The sequence below is a fragment of the Mus musculus genome, chromosome X (assembly GCF_000001635.26).
Source record: "Mus musculus strain C57BL/6J chromosome X, GRCm38.p6 C57BL/6J".
In the NCBI taxonomy this organism is placed as follows: Eukaryota; Metazoa; Chordata; class Mammalia; order Rodentia; family Muridae; genus Mus; species Mus musculus.
This window is the reverse complement of record NC_000086.7, coordinates 164,688,440-164,707,099: the sequence shown is the minus strand read 5'-3', so window position 1 is coordinate 164,707,099 and position 18,660 is coordinate 164,688,440.

Here is an 18,660-nt window from a genome sequence, read left to right as displayed (position 1 = left end):
GTTGCTTTGGCCAGGAAGGTGGCCAGTTGTCTGGAGTCGAAGATGTCGCCGCCTGAGAAGCTCTGTGGCTCTTGTCCGGAAGGAGGCCGGCCGTCTGGAGCTGAGGATGGTGCCGCCTCAGAAGCTCTGTGGCTCTTGCCGGGAAGGTGGCTGGTTGTCTGGAGCTGAAGATGGCGCCGCCCAGAAGCTCTGCGACTCTCGCCCGTCCCAGAAACGGCTGGCACTCTGTATTCCACACGGTCACCCGTGCAGCCTGCCCTCCGCGGAGTCCCGGAGCCAAGAAGGCTCCCGCCGGCGCCTGTGCCACAAACCTCTCAGGCCGGGCAGACCCCCGTGCTCTCACCAGGAAGGTGGCCGGCTGTCTGGAGCTGAAGATGGCGCCGCCCAGAAGCTCTGCGACTCTCGCCCGTCCCAGAAACGGCTGGCACTCTGTATTCCACACGGTCACCCGTGCAGCCTGCCCTCCGCGGAGTCCCGGAGCCAAGACGTCTCCTGCCGGCGCCTGTGCCACAAACCTCTCAGGCCTGGCAGACCCCCGTGCTCTCACCAGGAAGGTGGCCGGCTATCTGGAGCTGAAGATGGCGCCGCCCAGAAGCTCTGCGACTCTCGCCCGTCCCAGAAACGGCTGGCACTCTGTATTCCACACGGTCACCCGTGCAGCCTGCCCTCCGCGGAGTCCCGGAGCCAAGAAGGCTCCCGCCGGCGCCTGTGCCACAAACCTCTCAGGCCGGGCAGACCCCCGTGCTCTCACCAGGAAGGTGGCCGGCTCACATGTGCTCTTTATATATAAGGATTTAGTTTTATTCAACTTCTCCCAAAACATAATCGAAGCTTGTTTAATTTTCCTATAATTAAACACAAAAATTTTCCATTCTGCTTGCAGTAAACTATCAGAGCCTACTGCCCCCAAACCAATTATATTTGGAAATATTTCACTCAATATTTAATTGGTGAACTTCTAGAGAACTTGCAATTTAGAACAGAATTAGGTGATGATACTTATAAGCATGCCATAATGATATCATGATAATTATTTGTTGTGTGCCATCCAGCGGCTCGCGAGGAATAGGGTATGGCTGAAGCAGTAGACTCAAGCTGAAAGAAAGGGAACTAGACAGACAAGAGAAAGAATAGAGCTAAGACAACAAAGGCTCTCATCAAAGCTCAATTTTACTATTCAGAGCACCAGGTTATGAAGAAGGGGGAAGGGGCCCATTCCCGCCAAATCATCCTTGGAGTCCAGTTGCAGGTGACCACCTGCTTGGCTCCGGAACAGCTAAGCGGCAGGTAGCAGCAGTGGGAATGGAAGATCGATAGGGTGGCAGGCTCCACCCCTGGTGCTCTCCTAGCAATCAAACCTGATCAGTCAGATTTCAGGCTGGGGGGGGGAGGTTACATCTCCTCCCCGTTGTTAATATAAAAAAGAAAAGGCTGGGCTGAGGCATAACATTTATTTATGCTCTATAGTTCTGCCTGAATTCTTAGGGCCTAGTGAAGAAACCTGTCTCAGTGGGAGTTCCTAACTTTTCTCATGGTAAACCCTATTTGGATAAGTCTATCCTTTCTGTCCTAGTAAACATCTTGCAGACTAGCCCTGAACTGTTGGCTCCTTCCTTTATAATTCTAATTAGTTACTGAATAGGTAACTTCCTTGTTGAATTCCTACTGAATTCCAAATAGTCAGCTACATGGTCTTTCTAGGGCATTGGCACTGGTGAAGACTAACTGTATCAGGATACAATTTTGAAAGGCACTATAGTAAGATAACACTGAAGGAGAGTACGTGGATCCTCCTCCTCAACAGCCGTGGATGACAGGCAGGGAACAGAGAGGAGGGGCTGACGACAGGCTCCGTAGCACAAAGCCATTTGGCTTGTTAGGGTGGGAGGCTGTGAAGGGCTTGCCCTTTACATGGTATGGTCTCCATCCTCTCTCCCCCCTTTGAATTAAGCTTAATAAGGCCACACTAACTGAGGTGATCAAATGATTTTCTCATCCTTGGATGAATGGGCCTTAATCATGCCTGGGGTAGCATTGACCCGATTCCTCCCGTGGGTGCTGTCACAACCCACAATCATGGCTCTTGGTATCTTTTGGGGAGGGTAGGAAGAGCCTTAGAAAGATATTTTTGGTTGTAACTGGAACTAGATACCAATCTCCATCCAAACCAGGTGTGTCTCTCAGGGAACTCAGAAATGGTCAAGTTGGACCTTCCCATGAAGTGGTTAGCCTGTACCTACGCTGATGCCCATACTGTATTCATATTATCACGAACCAGCATGCACAGTTCTGAGTACTGTGCAGCTCCCAAGGGAGAATTGTCAAACTCAGATTCAGCAAGGCCTCTACAAGAATTATGTCACTAGTAACACCACAATTTATGGCTCTTAGGCTATATTAGGAGCTGGAGGTCACCTTCCTCATCCCTAATATCTCCACAGCCTGAGCAACCAAGGGGACCTTGCAATAACAGCAAGGGTGGAAAACCAGAGACCAGCTAAGGGACTAAGCACATCTTATCAGAACAAAAACCGTATTCTTCTAGTATCTGAAATTTCTGCCTCTCTAGCCCTAATAGCAAACCTTAATCTCAAATCAGACCGAAAGTCACAATACGTGCTGGAATGCCTTTAGAATGAAAATTAGTAGCTGCCACCTGCATGCTCTTGGGGGTGGGGATGCACACCCTAGGCAGTCAGGCTGAAGGGTGTTGATTGACCTGCTTGAAAAACAAGATCCAGACAATGAGAAGGTAACAATACAAAGCTTCTTTTGGGAAAGTCTAGGTACTTAATTCAGTTGCAAATTAGCAAAGCCCAAGCTCAGTCTCTAGCCTCCTAGAGGGCTAGCTGGCTCTGAGAATTGCAAGAAAACCACAGCTTTCCTGGGAGCCTGTGTTCCCAACTGACTTCTAGGCAAAAGAGGAATATTAGCCCTCATTAGAGTGATACTTACAAGAAGATTCAGGATCTGTGTCCAGCTGACAAATTAATCTCTTGGGCAGCCATCGCACTCCATCTTCTTCTTGTGAAAAAACACAGACCGAGCCCCTTCCCCAGATTAGAACCGGATCTTGACCCTTCCATTCATTAGTTAGTGGGTCCTTCCATTTTACCATGGCATAAGAATTAGAAGTAACTGGATGCCAGTGGCGATTCGCTGCAGGCTGACCTTTAATATCAGTTTGCAAATAATTTAGAACAAATAAAGCAAAGGCAAGATGTGCCTTTGGTGACTTTGGGGGATATAACTGCCCCTGTTTTGTCTTAAAAAGCCAATTCTTTAAGATGTGATGAGCATGTTCAACTATTCCTTGTCCCATGGGGTTATAAGGAATTCCAGTTTTGTGTTTGATGCCGAATTCTTTACAAAATGAAATAATTTTTTTTACTAGAATAGGATGGCCCGTTATCTGTCTTAATAAGTTAGGCAATCCCATGGCATTAAAGGCTTGTAGGCAATGATCAATTATGTTTTTAGAAGCCTCTCCTGTATGCAGAGAAGCAAAAAGAAATCCTGAGCAAGTATCGGTACAAACATGTATATATTTTAATTTTCCAAATTCTGCATAATGAGTTATATCCATTTGCCAAATATGATTAGGCATAAGACCTCTAGGATTGACTCCTAAATGTGGCACTGGAGATAATGTAATACATTTAGGACATTGTTTTACAATCGTTCTTGCTTGATCCTTAGTGATCTTATGTCAGAGCCTTAAGGTATGGGTAGAGAGATGAAACTTTTCATGATCACATTTGGCCAAAGCAACAGGATCCGAAATTAAGGCTTCCCCTATTAGAGCTCTGTCAATGCAATCACTGCCTTCAGCTAAAGGTCCAGGAAGACCAGAGTGAGATCGGATGTGGCCAATATAAAACAGATTTTTCTGGGCAAGAATGATGTTTTGCAATTTTGAAAATAAGGATCCTGATGGCATATTAAAGTTAAACATACCACAGGTCTCCAATAAAGGTACTGATTGTGCAACATATAAACTGTCAGTAAAGATATTAAAAGCCTCATGCACAGACTAAAAGACCTTCAGTACTGCCAGGAGTCTCTATGATAACTTGTTGATTATTAATAAGATATCCAGCTCGCCCTTTAGTGGAGCCATCAGTAAAAAATCAATAGAACATTATACAAAGTCTTAGACTTGCACTCCCTGGCCCAGTGATTGCCCTTCCTGCACCTGGAAAAATTCCTGGGGCATGGCCTGCTTGCCCATTCTCGGCACCTTTGTTCTTAGGACAATTACTTTTAAAATGATCCAAACTTCCATATTTAAAACATGCATTATTCCCTGGTTACCGAGAGAACATTGCTTGTACGTGTGTCCCCTGCGAAGTTGCGCAAGACAGCCCGATGTCTGCGCAAATATGGACATATTCCGCCAAATCTGTCTGTCCCTTGTGCGGTTGAATCGCAGCTCAGCACATTGTGTTAGCATTCTCATAAGCCAATTGCATAATGAAAGGACTTCCCATGTCCAACTTTCCAAGGATTCTACTAGCCGATATCAAAAGCCTGTCCAAAAAGTTTTGGTAAGGCTCATCAGAACTCTGGCGAATACTAGCTAAACTCCCACCAATATCCCCTTTAACTGGTAACAGTCCCCAAGCACAGCGTGCAGCCACCGCGATCTGCGTGTACACTGCAATGGGAAAATCAATCTGACTTGTTTGTCCCTCATATGGACTCTCTCCTAAAAGCATGTTGCTATCCCAGTCTGAATTACCAGCCTGAGCATTTAAATTGGCAGTTTTCTTACTGGTGTCTAGCCATTCAGAATCCCAAAGCAAAGAATCTCCTCCTGACAGGGTAGCCTTACAAAGAGCCTTCCAATCTAGGGTGGGTTAAGTGTGACTCCATGACTGTATCCAGTAATTCTTGAGTGAATGGGGCTGAAGGGCCATATTGCACAACAGCTGTTTTTAACTCCTTTATCAACTTGAAATCCAAATTCTGGTAATGTCTGACTCTAGTATCTTGCTGATCAACTACCTTGACCACAGGAAAGGCTAGCATATCAGACGTATTCTGTCCTCTCCCATGAGCCTGACTCACAGCTCTTCTAGCGGCACTTGGTAAACTTCAGAAGAGTTACTCTTCCCTGCTTCTGACATCCTTTTTAGCTCCCAAACCGCATTAGTCAACTTCTGAAGCCTAATTTCAAACTCTAATTTGCTTAGTCATGTGTCCCTATGAGTAGCACCTCCCGAGGTGGGGACCAGAGGTAGAGCGGGAGACTCACAACAAGGCCAATTCTCATCAAAATAATGGGCAGCTCCTCTGTCTGAGTGATTTTTGTTTGAAATTAGTTCATCATCAGAGTATCCACCTTCATCAAATTTAGAGTTAAGAGGACCCTTTTCTGAGAAGGCCCTCTCTGATAGGCGCTCTTCCTGGGATTCTACAAGCTCTGCCTGGGTACAGTCCGACCCCGGAGAGGTAGCATCTTCGATGATAGCATCTTTTACAGTGCCCAGAGGCCTAAGGTGAAATTATCTGCCTGAGTGATTTTCAAGGCCTCACCAACTTTCTCCCAGGTTCTGCAATCTACTGTTTCTTCTTCCTTGAACCATGGACAACAACTATCTATCCTATCTAAAAATTTTCTTACCAATTGTACTTCAAGCCCTACTCCTCTTTCCTGAAATAGCTCCTGGAACCTGAAGACGACTGCCTGATCCATAACTTCAAACCCTACTTTCTCTCGCCTGAAACAGCTCCTGAAAGCTGGGGACAACTGCCTGATTCCAGTTTCTAGTCCCGATTAATACGCTGCTGACCAAAGCAGAACCACTGTTGGGTTACCGCCAATTCAAGCTTAGTTCGTATCCTACCGCACCCTCAGCAACACTTTAAAAAATGAAATTTTAAGCTAGCACTAGCATGTGTACCTGTTTGTTGCTCCGGTGTCCGATACGAGAGACCATTTACTTTTCCCGTGGAGCTCCACACGGACAGCGTTCTCTCAGCGTCCTTCTGCCATTCTTCAGTTCCCTGTTCAGGCGCCAAACTGTTGCGTGCAGTCCAGCGGCTCTCGAGGTATGGGATGTGGCTGAAGTGGCAAACTCGAGCTGAAAGAAAGGGAACTAGACAGACAAGAGAAAGAACAGACAACAAGGCTCTCATCAAAGCTCAATTTTACTATTCAGAGCACCAGGTTATGAAGAAGGGGGAAGGGGCCCATTCCCGCCAAATCATCCTTGGAGTCCAGTTGCAGGTGACCACCTATTTGGCTCCGGAACAGCTAGGCGGCAGGTAGCAGCAGTGGGAGTGGCAGACCAATAGGGGGGCAGGCTCCACCCCTGATGCTCTCCTAGCAGTCAAACCTGATCAGCCAGATTTCAGGCTGGGGGGGGGGGGAAGTTACAATTATTTAGATAAGTGAAGACATAATACCAGGCACTGAATTTAATTCCTACAAAAAATGGAATTAGTTGTACTGCATTCCTATTTCATAGGTGTGAAAATCAAGGCATGAATAAGGTGCATAATTAAAACAGGTGGGTCTGATTCCAGAATTCTGGTTTATTCACTACTTATATTAGCTGTCTATTATGTAATAGTACCACCAGCTTATCAGCTGAAAACATTGTGTATGCATTATTCTCTCACAGTTTCCATGAGTCAAGAAAACATGCATTACTTCACTGAGTCTCAAAAGACTGTATTCAATAATTGAGTCAAGGTAAATTGCTCTCCAGTGCCTGAGTAAAGGTGGATCCCTTCCAAATGTCATTATATTATTGGAAGAATACATTTCATCGAAGTGGTTAGGACAAGTTCCCCATTTTCTTGCCAGTTTGTAGTTGGAGACCTTTCCTAGTCCTTCAACCCTGCCCTCAAGTTCTTGCCACATATCTGCTTCCATAGACCTTCCTTTCACATAGCAGAATACTTCTTCAATGACAGCAGTAAAACCATATGTGACTTCTAGCACCTCTTTAAAGGGTCCAGGAAAATGTTATTGTGGAAACTAATGGAAACTAATTATGGGGGTGATATACAAATATGCTAAAGGCCTTTCACAGAAAGTAAAATGGTATTATATAAGGCATGTATGTACATTAGGGTCCAGGAATCTTGAGGCCATTTCAACATTCAATGTATCACACTGTAGTGTGTTGGATATTAAGAAAGTTGATAGTGGACTATTCAATACTAATCTATGCATGTCTGCTCATCTCACGAAGAGAATATGGGTTATGAGGATGCAAAGACCAAGATAGTGTTTTTTGTTTTGTTTGTTTTCCTGTAATGAAGCTTGCAGAGATTATTTGGCCATGCCATGTCCATTGTGAAGCAGGGGAATTGATAAAAAACTCAAATGAACTAGGACACACCACCCACACTTTAGATTATCCCCATTCACTATATCAGTTTTCTCTTTAAATTATGCACTGCTCCACTCACTTTATAGAATGTGTGGTGGTTTGAATGAGAATGTTGCCCAGTAAGATCAGGTGTTTGAATACATAGTCCCCACTTGCTGGTGTTGTTTGGGTAGGTTTAGGAGGTGTGGCCTTGCTGGAGGAAGCATGTCACTGGGGGTAGGCTTTGAGCTTTCAAAGCCATAGGTCATTCCTACTTTGCTCTTTCTGAGATTCCTATTTGTGGTTTAAAATGTGAGTTTTCAGCTGGTTCTGCTGTCATGCTTAACTGCTGTTACACTCCCTGGTGGGATGATGTGGACTCTTATTCCTCTGGAGCTGCAAGCCCAAATATACTATTCCTTCTATATGTTGCCTTGGTCATGTTCTACCACAGCAATGAAAAAGTAATCAATGCAAGGTGTTTCTAGAATCATATGGAACAGAGTTAACTGTTGACCTGTTTCCTTTTACACAGTGATGCAGCCTAGTGAGATGGTCCCTAGCTGGCTGGTATGTGCTCTCTTTGAACATTTGCAACTCACTTTATCTGAGTACTTTTCTGGTACTAGAGGAACTCAGTCAGCCATGGTTACCTAATATAGGTATTCCATGGAGACAATTATTACCAGGAAAACCCTGTAGAAGAGATGGGAGCCAGTAAATTAATGTCCCTACCTTTTCATCTGCTAATGGCACATCTTGGAAGTGTGCTCCACATAGATCCTTAGATGATCACACTGCTTTTGAGCATCAGTTGTACCCAAAAGTAATCTGATAACCAGTTTTCCTCTATTGGCTTTTCTCCCTTCTGTCTCCATACCTCTCCATACTCACTTAGGCATACTTGCTAGTATGATTCCCCAAATAACCTCTAGAACTCAAGCATTTTGGAGAGTAACAGACAAACCAAGGTACTTCTTCTCTCCCTTGTGCTTTGTACTTGTTTAATACTCTCTGTATATGTACTATATCCCTAAAAAACTCTGCCATAAATTAAGCCAGTGTCATTTTAGCTAGAATGCATGTACTGTCTTTCTGATATCGATATCAGACACTGGAACCCATCCTTCCATAAGCTGGATACATGATTTTTCTAAAACAAGAAGTTCTTTCTAATCACCTTAGTCACATTTCTAGAAGGTCTCTATTTTCTAATAAATAGAATGTAACTTTCTTAGGGCTATACATGCAGCAATTTATGCAATAAGTACTAATTGAGTATGTCTCTGCTATGAGTTTCTGATGAAAGGCAGCCACATTTCTCCTCTCTAATATTAGGAGTTTGAAAAGGCAGACATTAAGCAACCACCCATACAGGCAAATGTTTGTGTACTATGATATGCAGTGGATACTTAAATTTTGCCAATCAAGACTTTAAAACTTTAAAACATCTTCCATGTCACCAGCCACTTTGGAAGGGCTAATAACCACATCTTTTATAGGGGCTGGTACATACCTCTAACATTTCTATCATTGCAGAATTTCTCTAAGATGATAATGTTAAAAATCTATCTGAAAGGGAGAATTCATTACACTTTGAAGGTGGGGAAACATGCAAGTTAGAAGAGGCCACTATAGAAAGCACATTGGACCAGAATTGGACATATTTAGTAATGGAAGATAGGGCTCTGAGAGATGGAGAATCCATAAAACTGATGAAGCCTCTGCCTGGGAGGCAGAATGCATGTTCTGGGCCTGAAAATCAAGCAAAGTCAACAGAAGCCATGCAAAGACTGTGAAGATTTTCTAAGAGGAATGTGAAAGCAAGTTCTCATTTTTATACTTATGATTGGTTCCAACTATTAAAAACTGCAACAGACCCCTACTGTATTTATTTTTTATACATAAAATAAGAAATTACAAACATTGGATTGTAAAGAAAAAGAATCATTTCTATTTGTTCTATTTTCTTCTACTTAAAACATGTTTGTCTCAGTTATTGTTTCTATTGCTGTAATAAAACACAAAACCAAAAGCAACTTAGAAAGGAGAGAGTTCATATTCCTTCTTAGAATACATCACAGTCTATCACTAAGGAAAATTGGGACAAGAACTCAAATAGGTCATGAGCCTGGAGGAAGAAGCTGAGACCAAGTCAGAAGTGCTGCTTACTGGCTTGTTCTCCATGGATTGATCTCCTTGGCTTGCTCAGCCTAATTTATTATAGCACCAAGGACTACTATCCCAGGAGTGTTACAGTGAACTTGGCTATCCCACATCAATCATTAATCAAGAAAATGTCACATGGACCAATCTGGTGAGATCATTTTATTAATTAAGTCTCCATCTTCCCAAATGATTTTAGCTTGTGTCAAGTTGACCTAAAACTAGCCAGAACGATAGCTGAAACAAAACTTGGAACATCTCTAAAAAAATGTAATATTTATCTCTATAAAACAGCTTTCCAAATAATACAAACATCTGTTGCTTTTATCTATTAAATATAGCATAATCAATATTTTAAAATAAAGACAGACTGAGGACAAAATATAGCCAAGGGAAAAAATAGTGTATTATAATAAGGGAAACACGAATTGATAGGCAAGTTGGATGAGCACAAGGAGTATAAATGTGGAGAAAAATAGGTGAAATTGTGAAGTAAAGACAACAGGGAATGGGGATCAACTGAATACATGATGGGGAAAAGGAAATGCAAATACTGAATTCCAGGTCTGTGACATAAAACATGTGGCATTACAGTCAAGATATTAGACAAATTGCACAAAAGGCTAAGGTTGTAACAAAGTATAAATTCAGTTTTGATGATGTGATAGATTTTTAAACTTAAAATTTTGTCTTAGAACCTAGGACTGGATAGACCAGGAACCTAAGGAACAAAACAAATACGACTGTTACATTAAAAACAAAACAAAAAGTAGCAATAAATGACACCTAATGACAGTCTGCTATACTTGTAGCTCTGTTCCTTGTTCAGTCATCATCAGATACACTGCCTCCTGCAGCAGATGGAAACAAATAGAGAGAAAACACAGTCGGACATTGTGCAATGAGAGAAACCTTGAAATACTCACACCTAAAACAGGTGTCTTCATCCAATCCCCTCTCAAGGATCAGGATGTCAGAGGGAATGAAAGACACCAAGGAACAAGGACTTTTAGGCACACCAGAGATGGTGCACAGATAAAGTCACTGAGACTGAGGCAGCATCAACGGAAATTGTACTAGTCTGCAACAAAATGGGGTCCTATAGCTCAAAGAAGTGGACACATACCTTGATCCCTAAACCAGAAGCTATCTCCAATTGATAACCACTTGCAAATGAAAGTTTAAATTTCTCCAAGGGAGTCTCACTGGGGAAACAAACTATTCTTAGTAGTAAGACCCCAGCCAACAGAAAACAAACTCAAAAGCATCTATGGAGGTTCTTTGTCTCATAATATTAAGTCAGGACGTATGTTCCTTTGCTTTTAACAAAAAATATATTCTTCTCTTATGCAATGCATCCCAACTCCAGTTTCCCCTCCCTTCACTTCTCCTGAGTCACCCTATTGCCCCTCTCCCTGAGATCCACACTCTTTCTATTTCTCTTTCAGAAAAGGAAGGCCTTTAAGAGTCAATGGCAGCTCTATGAGCTTTCCCTGCCAGAGGGGAGCTTGCCTCCAGGAAGTGTCTGGCCCTGGGACTCAAGTGAGGTCGCTATTTTCTCTCTGGTGACTCTCTAAGATGGGTACACTCAGGAGCACACAGGCTGCAGAACTGACAGAGCAGCTGGGACAGGCCTAGATCTGCAGCCAAGAGGTGGGGCTATTCTGGAGCCCTCTGTGCACTGGTCTTGCCAGGAGAGAGCTTGCTTTCAAGGAGTGTTGACAGAGGCTTACAGACACACAGGAAGAACAAGCTCCAGCCAGAGACAGCAAGAACATCTAACATCAAGATTACCAAATGGTAAAAGGCAACTGCAACAATCTTAAAAACAGAAATCAAGACTACTTGGCATCATCAGAACACAGTACTCCCACCACAGCTTGTCCTGGATACCCAAACACACTGGAAAAGCAAGATTCAGATTTAAAATCATATCTCATGTTGCTGGTAGAGAATGTGAAGAAGACATAAATAACTCCCTTAAAGAAATACAGGAGAACACAGCTAAACAGGTAAAAGCCTTTAAAGAAGAAACGCCAAAATCCCTTAAAGAATTATAGGAAAACACAGGTAAACAGTTAAAAGCTCTTAAAAAACACAAAAGTCCCTTAGAGAATTACAGGAAATTACAACCAAACTGGTAAAGGAGTTGAACAAGTAGAAACAATAAGGAAATCACAAAGGGAGACAACTGTGGAGATAGAAACCTTAGGAAAGAAATCAGGAGCCATAGATGCAAGCTTCACCACCAGAATACAAGAGATACAAGAGAGAATCTCAGGTGCAGAAGATTCCATAGAAAACATGGACACAACAAAAAAAGAACATGCAAAATCCAAAAAGATCCTAACTCAAAACATCCAGGAAATCCAGGACACACGGAGAAGACCAAACCTAAGGATACTAGGTATAGTTTTTCCTTTATTATCCTTTGAAGTTATGGATTCATGGAAAGATATTGTGTGAATTTGGTTTTGTCATGGAGAAATTTGGTTTCTCCATATATGGTAATTGAGAGTTTTGCTGGGTATAATAGCTTGGGATGGCATTTGTGTTCTCTTTGGGTCTGTATAACATCTGTCCAGGATCTTCTGGCTTTCATAGTCTCTGGTGAGAAGTCTGGTGGAATTCTAATAGGTCTGCCTTTATATGTTACTTGACATTTTCCCCTTACTGCTTTTAATATTCTGTCTTTATTTAATGCAGTTGTTATTCTGATTATTATGTGTCAGGAGGAATTTCTTTTCTGGTCCAGTCTATTTGGAATCCTGTAGGCTTCTTGTATGTATGTTCATGGTCATCTCTTTCTTTAGGTTAGGGAAGTTTTCTTCTATAATTTTGTTGAAGATATTTGCTGGCCCTTTAAGTTGAAAATCTTCATTCTCATCTACTCCTATTATCTGTAGGTTTGGTCTTCACATTGTGTCCTCGGTTTCCAGGATGTTTTGCATTAGGATCTTTTTGCATTTTGCATTTTCTTTGATTGTTGTGTCCATGTTTTCTATGGAATCTTCTGCACCTGAGATTCTCTCTTCCATTTCTTGTATTCTGTTGCTGATGCTCACATCTATGGTTCCTGATTTCTTTCCTAGGACTTCTATCTCCAGAGTTGTCTCCCTTTGGGTTTTCTTTATTGTTGCTACTTCCATTTTTAGATCTTGAATGGTTTTGTTCAATTCCATTACCTGTTTAGTTGTGTTTTCTTATAATTCTTTAAGGTATTTTTGTGTTTCCTCTTTGAGGACTTCTACCTGTTTGGCAGTGTTTTCCTGTAATTCTTTAAGGCCTTCTACATGTTTAGCAATGTTCTCCTTTATTTCTTTAAGTGAGTTACTAATGCCCTTCTTAAAATTCTCTACCAGCATCATGAGATATGATTTTAAATCTGAGGCTTGCTTTTTGGGTGTGTTGGGGTATCCAGGACTCGCTGTGGTAGGCGTACTGGGTCCTGATGATGCCCAGTGGTCTTGGTTTCTGTTAGTAAGATTCTTAGATTTGCCTTTTGCCATCTGGTAATCTCTGGTGTTAGATGGTATAGCTGTCTCTGGCTCAAGTTTGTTCCTCTTATGATTCTGTTAGACTCTGTCAGCACTCCTGAGAGTCCAACTGTCACCTGAGTCCCAGTGGTCAGAGCACTCTCTTCAGGTAAGCTCTCCTCTTGCAGGGCAGGTGTCCAGAAGTCTGGCGCTCTGATCCACCTTCTGGGTCCTGGGGTCAGAGCCCTCCCTGTAGGCTGACTCTCCTCTGGCAAAGAAGGTGCCCAGGGTTCTTGGTCTCCGCTCTGTTTCTTGGCTGAGGATGAACGCCCGATGGGACCCTGTCTAAGAAGCTCTGTTGCTTCTGCCGCCCATGTGCTCTCCAGTAATCCCAAAGTCCTGGGTGTGCTAGGGGACCTGCGGCATGGAGAGTCCTCTTGGGACCTTGGTACCCTCTGCCAGGTTCACGCTGAAGATGGTGAGGGGCTGGCCCTGACTGGAAGGAATCCCAACATCTGGTCGGGTAGGGTTCCTTTGTCCCTGCTCCTGCTAGCACAAGACCCTATGGGATACTTTGGAACTGATGTTGAGTTCCACTCACCAGTGATCCCGAGGTCGTGGGTGTGCTAGGGGGCCTGCAGCATGGAGAGTCCTCTGGGGACCTTGGGACCCTCTGCTGGGTTTGCCCTGAAGATGGTGCGGGGCTGGCCCTGACTGGAATAAATCCCAGCCTCTGGTCACATTTCCCTAATAATTAATGTTAAATATGTCTTTATGTGTTTCTCGGCCATTTGAGATACTTATGGAAAAATTTAAGGGAAGGAATGAAGGAGCTGAAAGGGGATGGCAACCCCATAGGAAGAACAATTGTATCAACTAACCAGGAACTCTCAGATCTCGCAGAGACTAAGCTGCCAACCAAAGAGCATACATGGGCTGGTCTATGACCTCTGGCATGTATGTAGCAGGGACGGCCTGGCCTAGTCTGGCCTCAGTGGGATAGGATGCACTTAATCCTGTAGAAAGTTGATACTGCAGGGAAGGAGGAATGCTGGTGGGGGATGAGGTGGAAATGGGGGTGGAGTACCCTCTCAGAAGCAAATGGGAGAGGGGAGAGGGTGAAAAACTCTGGGAGGGGGAATAGGGAAGGGGGCAACATTTGGAATGTAAATAAATAAAATAATTTAATAAAAACAAACAGAAGAGATTCCTCTATTGAGAATTCTCTAGTTAGATCTGTACCCCATTTTGAATGGATATTTGATTTGTAATATCTAGTTTCTTGTGTTATTTATATATTTTGGATATTGAACCTCTATTGGATGTGGAGTTGATAAAAATCTTTTCCCTCCGGGCATTGGTGGCACTTGCCTTTAATCCCAGAACCTGGGAGGCAGAGGCAGGTGGATTTCTGAGTTCAAGGCCAGCCTGGTCTATAGAGTGAGTACCAGGACAGCCACCGCTATATAGAGAAACCCTGTCTCAAAAAAATTAACAAACAAAATTTCTTTTCCCATTCTCTGGGCTGCTGTTTCTTTCTATTGAAGATTTCCTTTGTCTTACAGAAATGTTTCAGTTACACGAGTTCCCATTTACTAATGGTTGATATTAGTGCCTGCACTATAGGTGTTCTGTTCAGAAAGTTATCGCCTCTGTTAATGCATATGAGTCCATTCCCCACTTTCTCTTCTATCAGATTCAGTGTTTCTGGTTTTATGTTGAGGTCTTTGATCCACTTGGACTTGAGTTTTGGATAATAAACATAGATGAACTTGTATTTTTCTACATGTAGATATCCAATTTGACTAGCACCATTTGTTGAAGATGCTTTCTTTTTCCAGTGTGTATTTCTGGCTTCCTTGTCAAAAATCAGATTCCATAGGTGTATAGGTTTATTCATGAGTTCTTTGTTTTCATGCCAACACCATGTGGTCTTCATTACCATAGTTTTGTATTACAACTTGAAATCAGAGATTGTGATATCTCCAAGAAGTTCTTTGATTTTTCAGGCTTGTCTTAGCCATCCTAGGTTTTCTGTTTTTGTTTTTTTTTTTTTGTTTTTTTTTTGTTTTTGTTTTTGTTTTTTTTTTTGTATGAAGTAGAGAATTGTCCTTTAAAGATCTGTAAATAATTGTGTTGGGAGTTTGATGTGGATGGCATTAAATTTGTAGATGATTTTTGGTAGGATGTCCACTTCCCTGTTAATCCTACCCATTCGTGAGCATGACAGATCTTTCCATCTTCTAATATCTTTTTCAATTTCTTTTTTCAAAGACTAGAAGTTTGCTCCAAGATAGTTTAAATTATTTGAGGTTATTGTGAAGGGTGTTGTTTTCCTGACATCTTTTTATGTTTGTCATTTGTACATAAGAGGGCTACTGATTTCATTTATTTTATTTTATATTTTATTTGGAGCTAATCATGTATCCAGCCACTTTGATGAGGGTGTTTATCAGTGATGGAGTTTTTAGGGACACATACACACAAAGAATTTGACTTCTTTTCCAATTTGTATTGCCTTCTCTCCTTCAGCTGTCTTATTGAGCTAGCTAAAAGTTAAAGTACTATACTGTATAGGCATGGAGAGAGAGTGGACAGTCTTGTCTTGTTTCTGATTAAATAACGTTGCTTTGAGTTTCTGTCAATTTAATTTGATGTCAGATAGTCTTGTTATAAATTGCCTTTATTATGTTTTAATGTGTCCGTTGTATCCTTAATATCTCCGGGCTTTTTGTCATGAAGGAATACTGGATTTTGTCAAAGGCCTTTTTGTTATGTAATAAGATTTTTTTCTTTCAGCTTGTTTAAATATTGGATTACATTGGCAGCCTTTCATATGTTCAACCATCCATGCATTCATAGGATGGAGCCTATTTGATCATGGTGGATGATCTTTTTAATGTGTTTAATACTCTCCACTGATATCACCAATTGCTTTTAAGCTTACACATATGAAAAATAACATGCAATATTTATCTTTCTGTGCCTGGCTTGCTTTACTTAACATCATATCACTCAGCTCCATCAGTTACTATAATGAACAGTAAGATTTCAGCCTGTTATGACAAAATAATGTTCCTAAAATGGCAACAGTAGGATAACAGGGAAACATGGCTGGATTAGTTTGAATCTTTGAAAAAAATCCTGATCTGTGGGGACTGTCTTCAATTCCAGGGAAATAACCTATGGAGAAAACATGGGGTGAAAATATTAAAGGAAGTTAAACTGGCATAGAATTCTTCTCACATCATGCCCACAGCCATATTACTTTGCTATATATTATCAAAATAATCAAGACTATTAAATAATTTGAGAGCTTCATTATTAGTCTCTATGTCTTAGAGTTTACCTATAGATAAAGATTCTCAAATATCTAAAATAGACATTATAAACAAATGAATTCTCTTTTTGCATATGAATATTGGCTCTGACACTTGTGTGCTGGGGATTCGTAATGAATTATTTTATCATTGTGATACTCAGAGTCTTCAATGGTAATAAAACTATCAAAGGTACTCTAAAACATAATTCTGACTGTGTGAACTTTTATAGCCAAATTAATACATTAATCTGAATTCAACAAATTGGCAACATTAATAGCACTCATAATTCTATTGCATTGAAGAATTGTATCAGTAGAAAATGTAAAATACTAGTGATATATATATATATATATATGCATATATATATATATATATATATATATATATATATATATATATACACATGAAATGTCATGTGCAAAAATGGAAGCACTTTTTAAAACTATAAAAGTATCAGGTTGGGTCATTTAATATTTAAATGTCAAATTGACGACTCTTTTCAACTAAGTATTCCTTCACAGAAATAAGTGATGGGCTACATTCTGAATTGGGGGGAGGTGGACTATTTGGGGGAAAAAATCTCTTAAAAACATCCATTCTATTGCTAAAGGCAACTGCTTTTGCAGATAAGATGATTTGGTTGAATGAAACAGAGTTAAAGTAGCTTTTCCCTGAATGATGCTCTACATCCTTTGCTCCTTAGCATTAGCAGTCCCTTGTCATCGATTTCAAAATCCTCACACAATAGGAACTGCACTTCGGATGCAGCATTTTGGATTGACTGAGATAAAGGAAAGGATGCAATTGTGAATGCCTAAGAACTCTGTTAATAGTATTAATAGGCCAACTTCAGGATGTGCATGCGAAGCTCCCTATTTTATTCACTTGCAAAATGATTCTCAAGAAAATCAGATTACATTTGTTTTGCACATTTACTTCATTTAGATTATGATTTGTTAGACATGTTTTGTTCGCCTGCTGATCTAAGAAGAGGACCCAGGCATTGTGTTTCTAATTTTAAGGCCCATGGACAATCTAACAGGATAAGAATCATTAAATTAATGAACAATTTTTACAGTTAATTATTTCCTTTTCTAAAGCTCCAGTTAATACTTCATTATCATTCCACGGCTTCCTATTTACCATAACCTTTATAGATAAAAACTTTCTCTGTTTCCCTTCAAATATTGAAAAAAGGCTAGAAAGATGACTCAGTTGGGAAAATTCAGAAGGATGCAAACCAGAGAGAGGGGATGTAGAACACTTATTGCTTTTGAAGAAAGAGTGAGTTCAGTTCCCAGTACCCACATCAGGTAGCTTAAAATTGCCTATAGCCCATCTGCAGGGGGATATGACAACCTCTTCTGGCCTCCATGTTTTCCTGTATGCACATGATGCACATAAACTCACACAGACACACATATGTACACATTAAATAAAATGAATATGAGGACTTGAATTTCAATGCCCAGCACCCATGTAAAACATAGGCACAGTTGTCCTATTCTGCAATCTTAACACTGGATGGAACAAAAAGAAGTGGATTATTTGAGCTCATTGGTCAGCCCATCTAGAAGAATCTTTGCATGCTCAGTGAGAGACTTTGTCTCATAAAAATAAGGTGGAGAATGATCGAGGAAGAAACCCAAATTGGTTGGTCTCTACATACATAAGCATAAACATGCATGGACACCATATAAATATATATATATATATATATATGCGCACATCCACTACAACACAAAGGAGGGGGGATTTTATATCTTTTTTCATCTCCATTTCATTAGAGAAGACCTTCAACATATGTCCATCAGGGTTTTAAAGGCTGTCATATCAAGCTGTTTCTCCACTACTTTTTACTCCATACCACAATGGTTCTCTAAGAATATATGTGTACATAGACAGAAGATAAGTGTCTAAGGCTATACTTGGTGATTGAGCCTTGGATAAGTAGTATGTTGGATAAGCAATCCCTGGAAGAACCATCAAGAAAATAGAGACATAGAACAGGAAAAGGATGAAGCCAACCACGGGGCAAGTGAAACTCAACACTGACGCTCAACTACTTGGCATGTGTGCCCTGCCCAGTGTGTGAAGAAATTTGTTTCCATAGAGAGGTCAGTACTTGCAGCAGAAAGCTTTTGGGAGGTGTGTGAGTTTCTTATAGCCATAAACTTCATAGGTTAAAACAACACAAATTTAATATCTTTTGCTTTTGGAGGTCAGAAGTTTAAATCTTGTTGCAAACACTTTTGGAAACTCTAGGGGACAATTCATCTCAGCTTCCAGAAAGTGCATAGATATTTTTTGGCATATAATAAGTTTCTTCTTCCATCTTCAGAGCCAGAAGCATAAGATCTCCCAACTTTG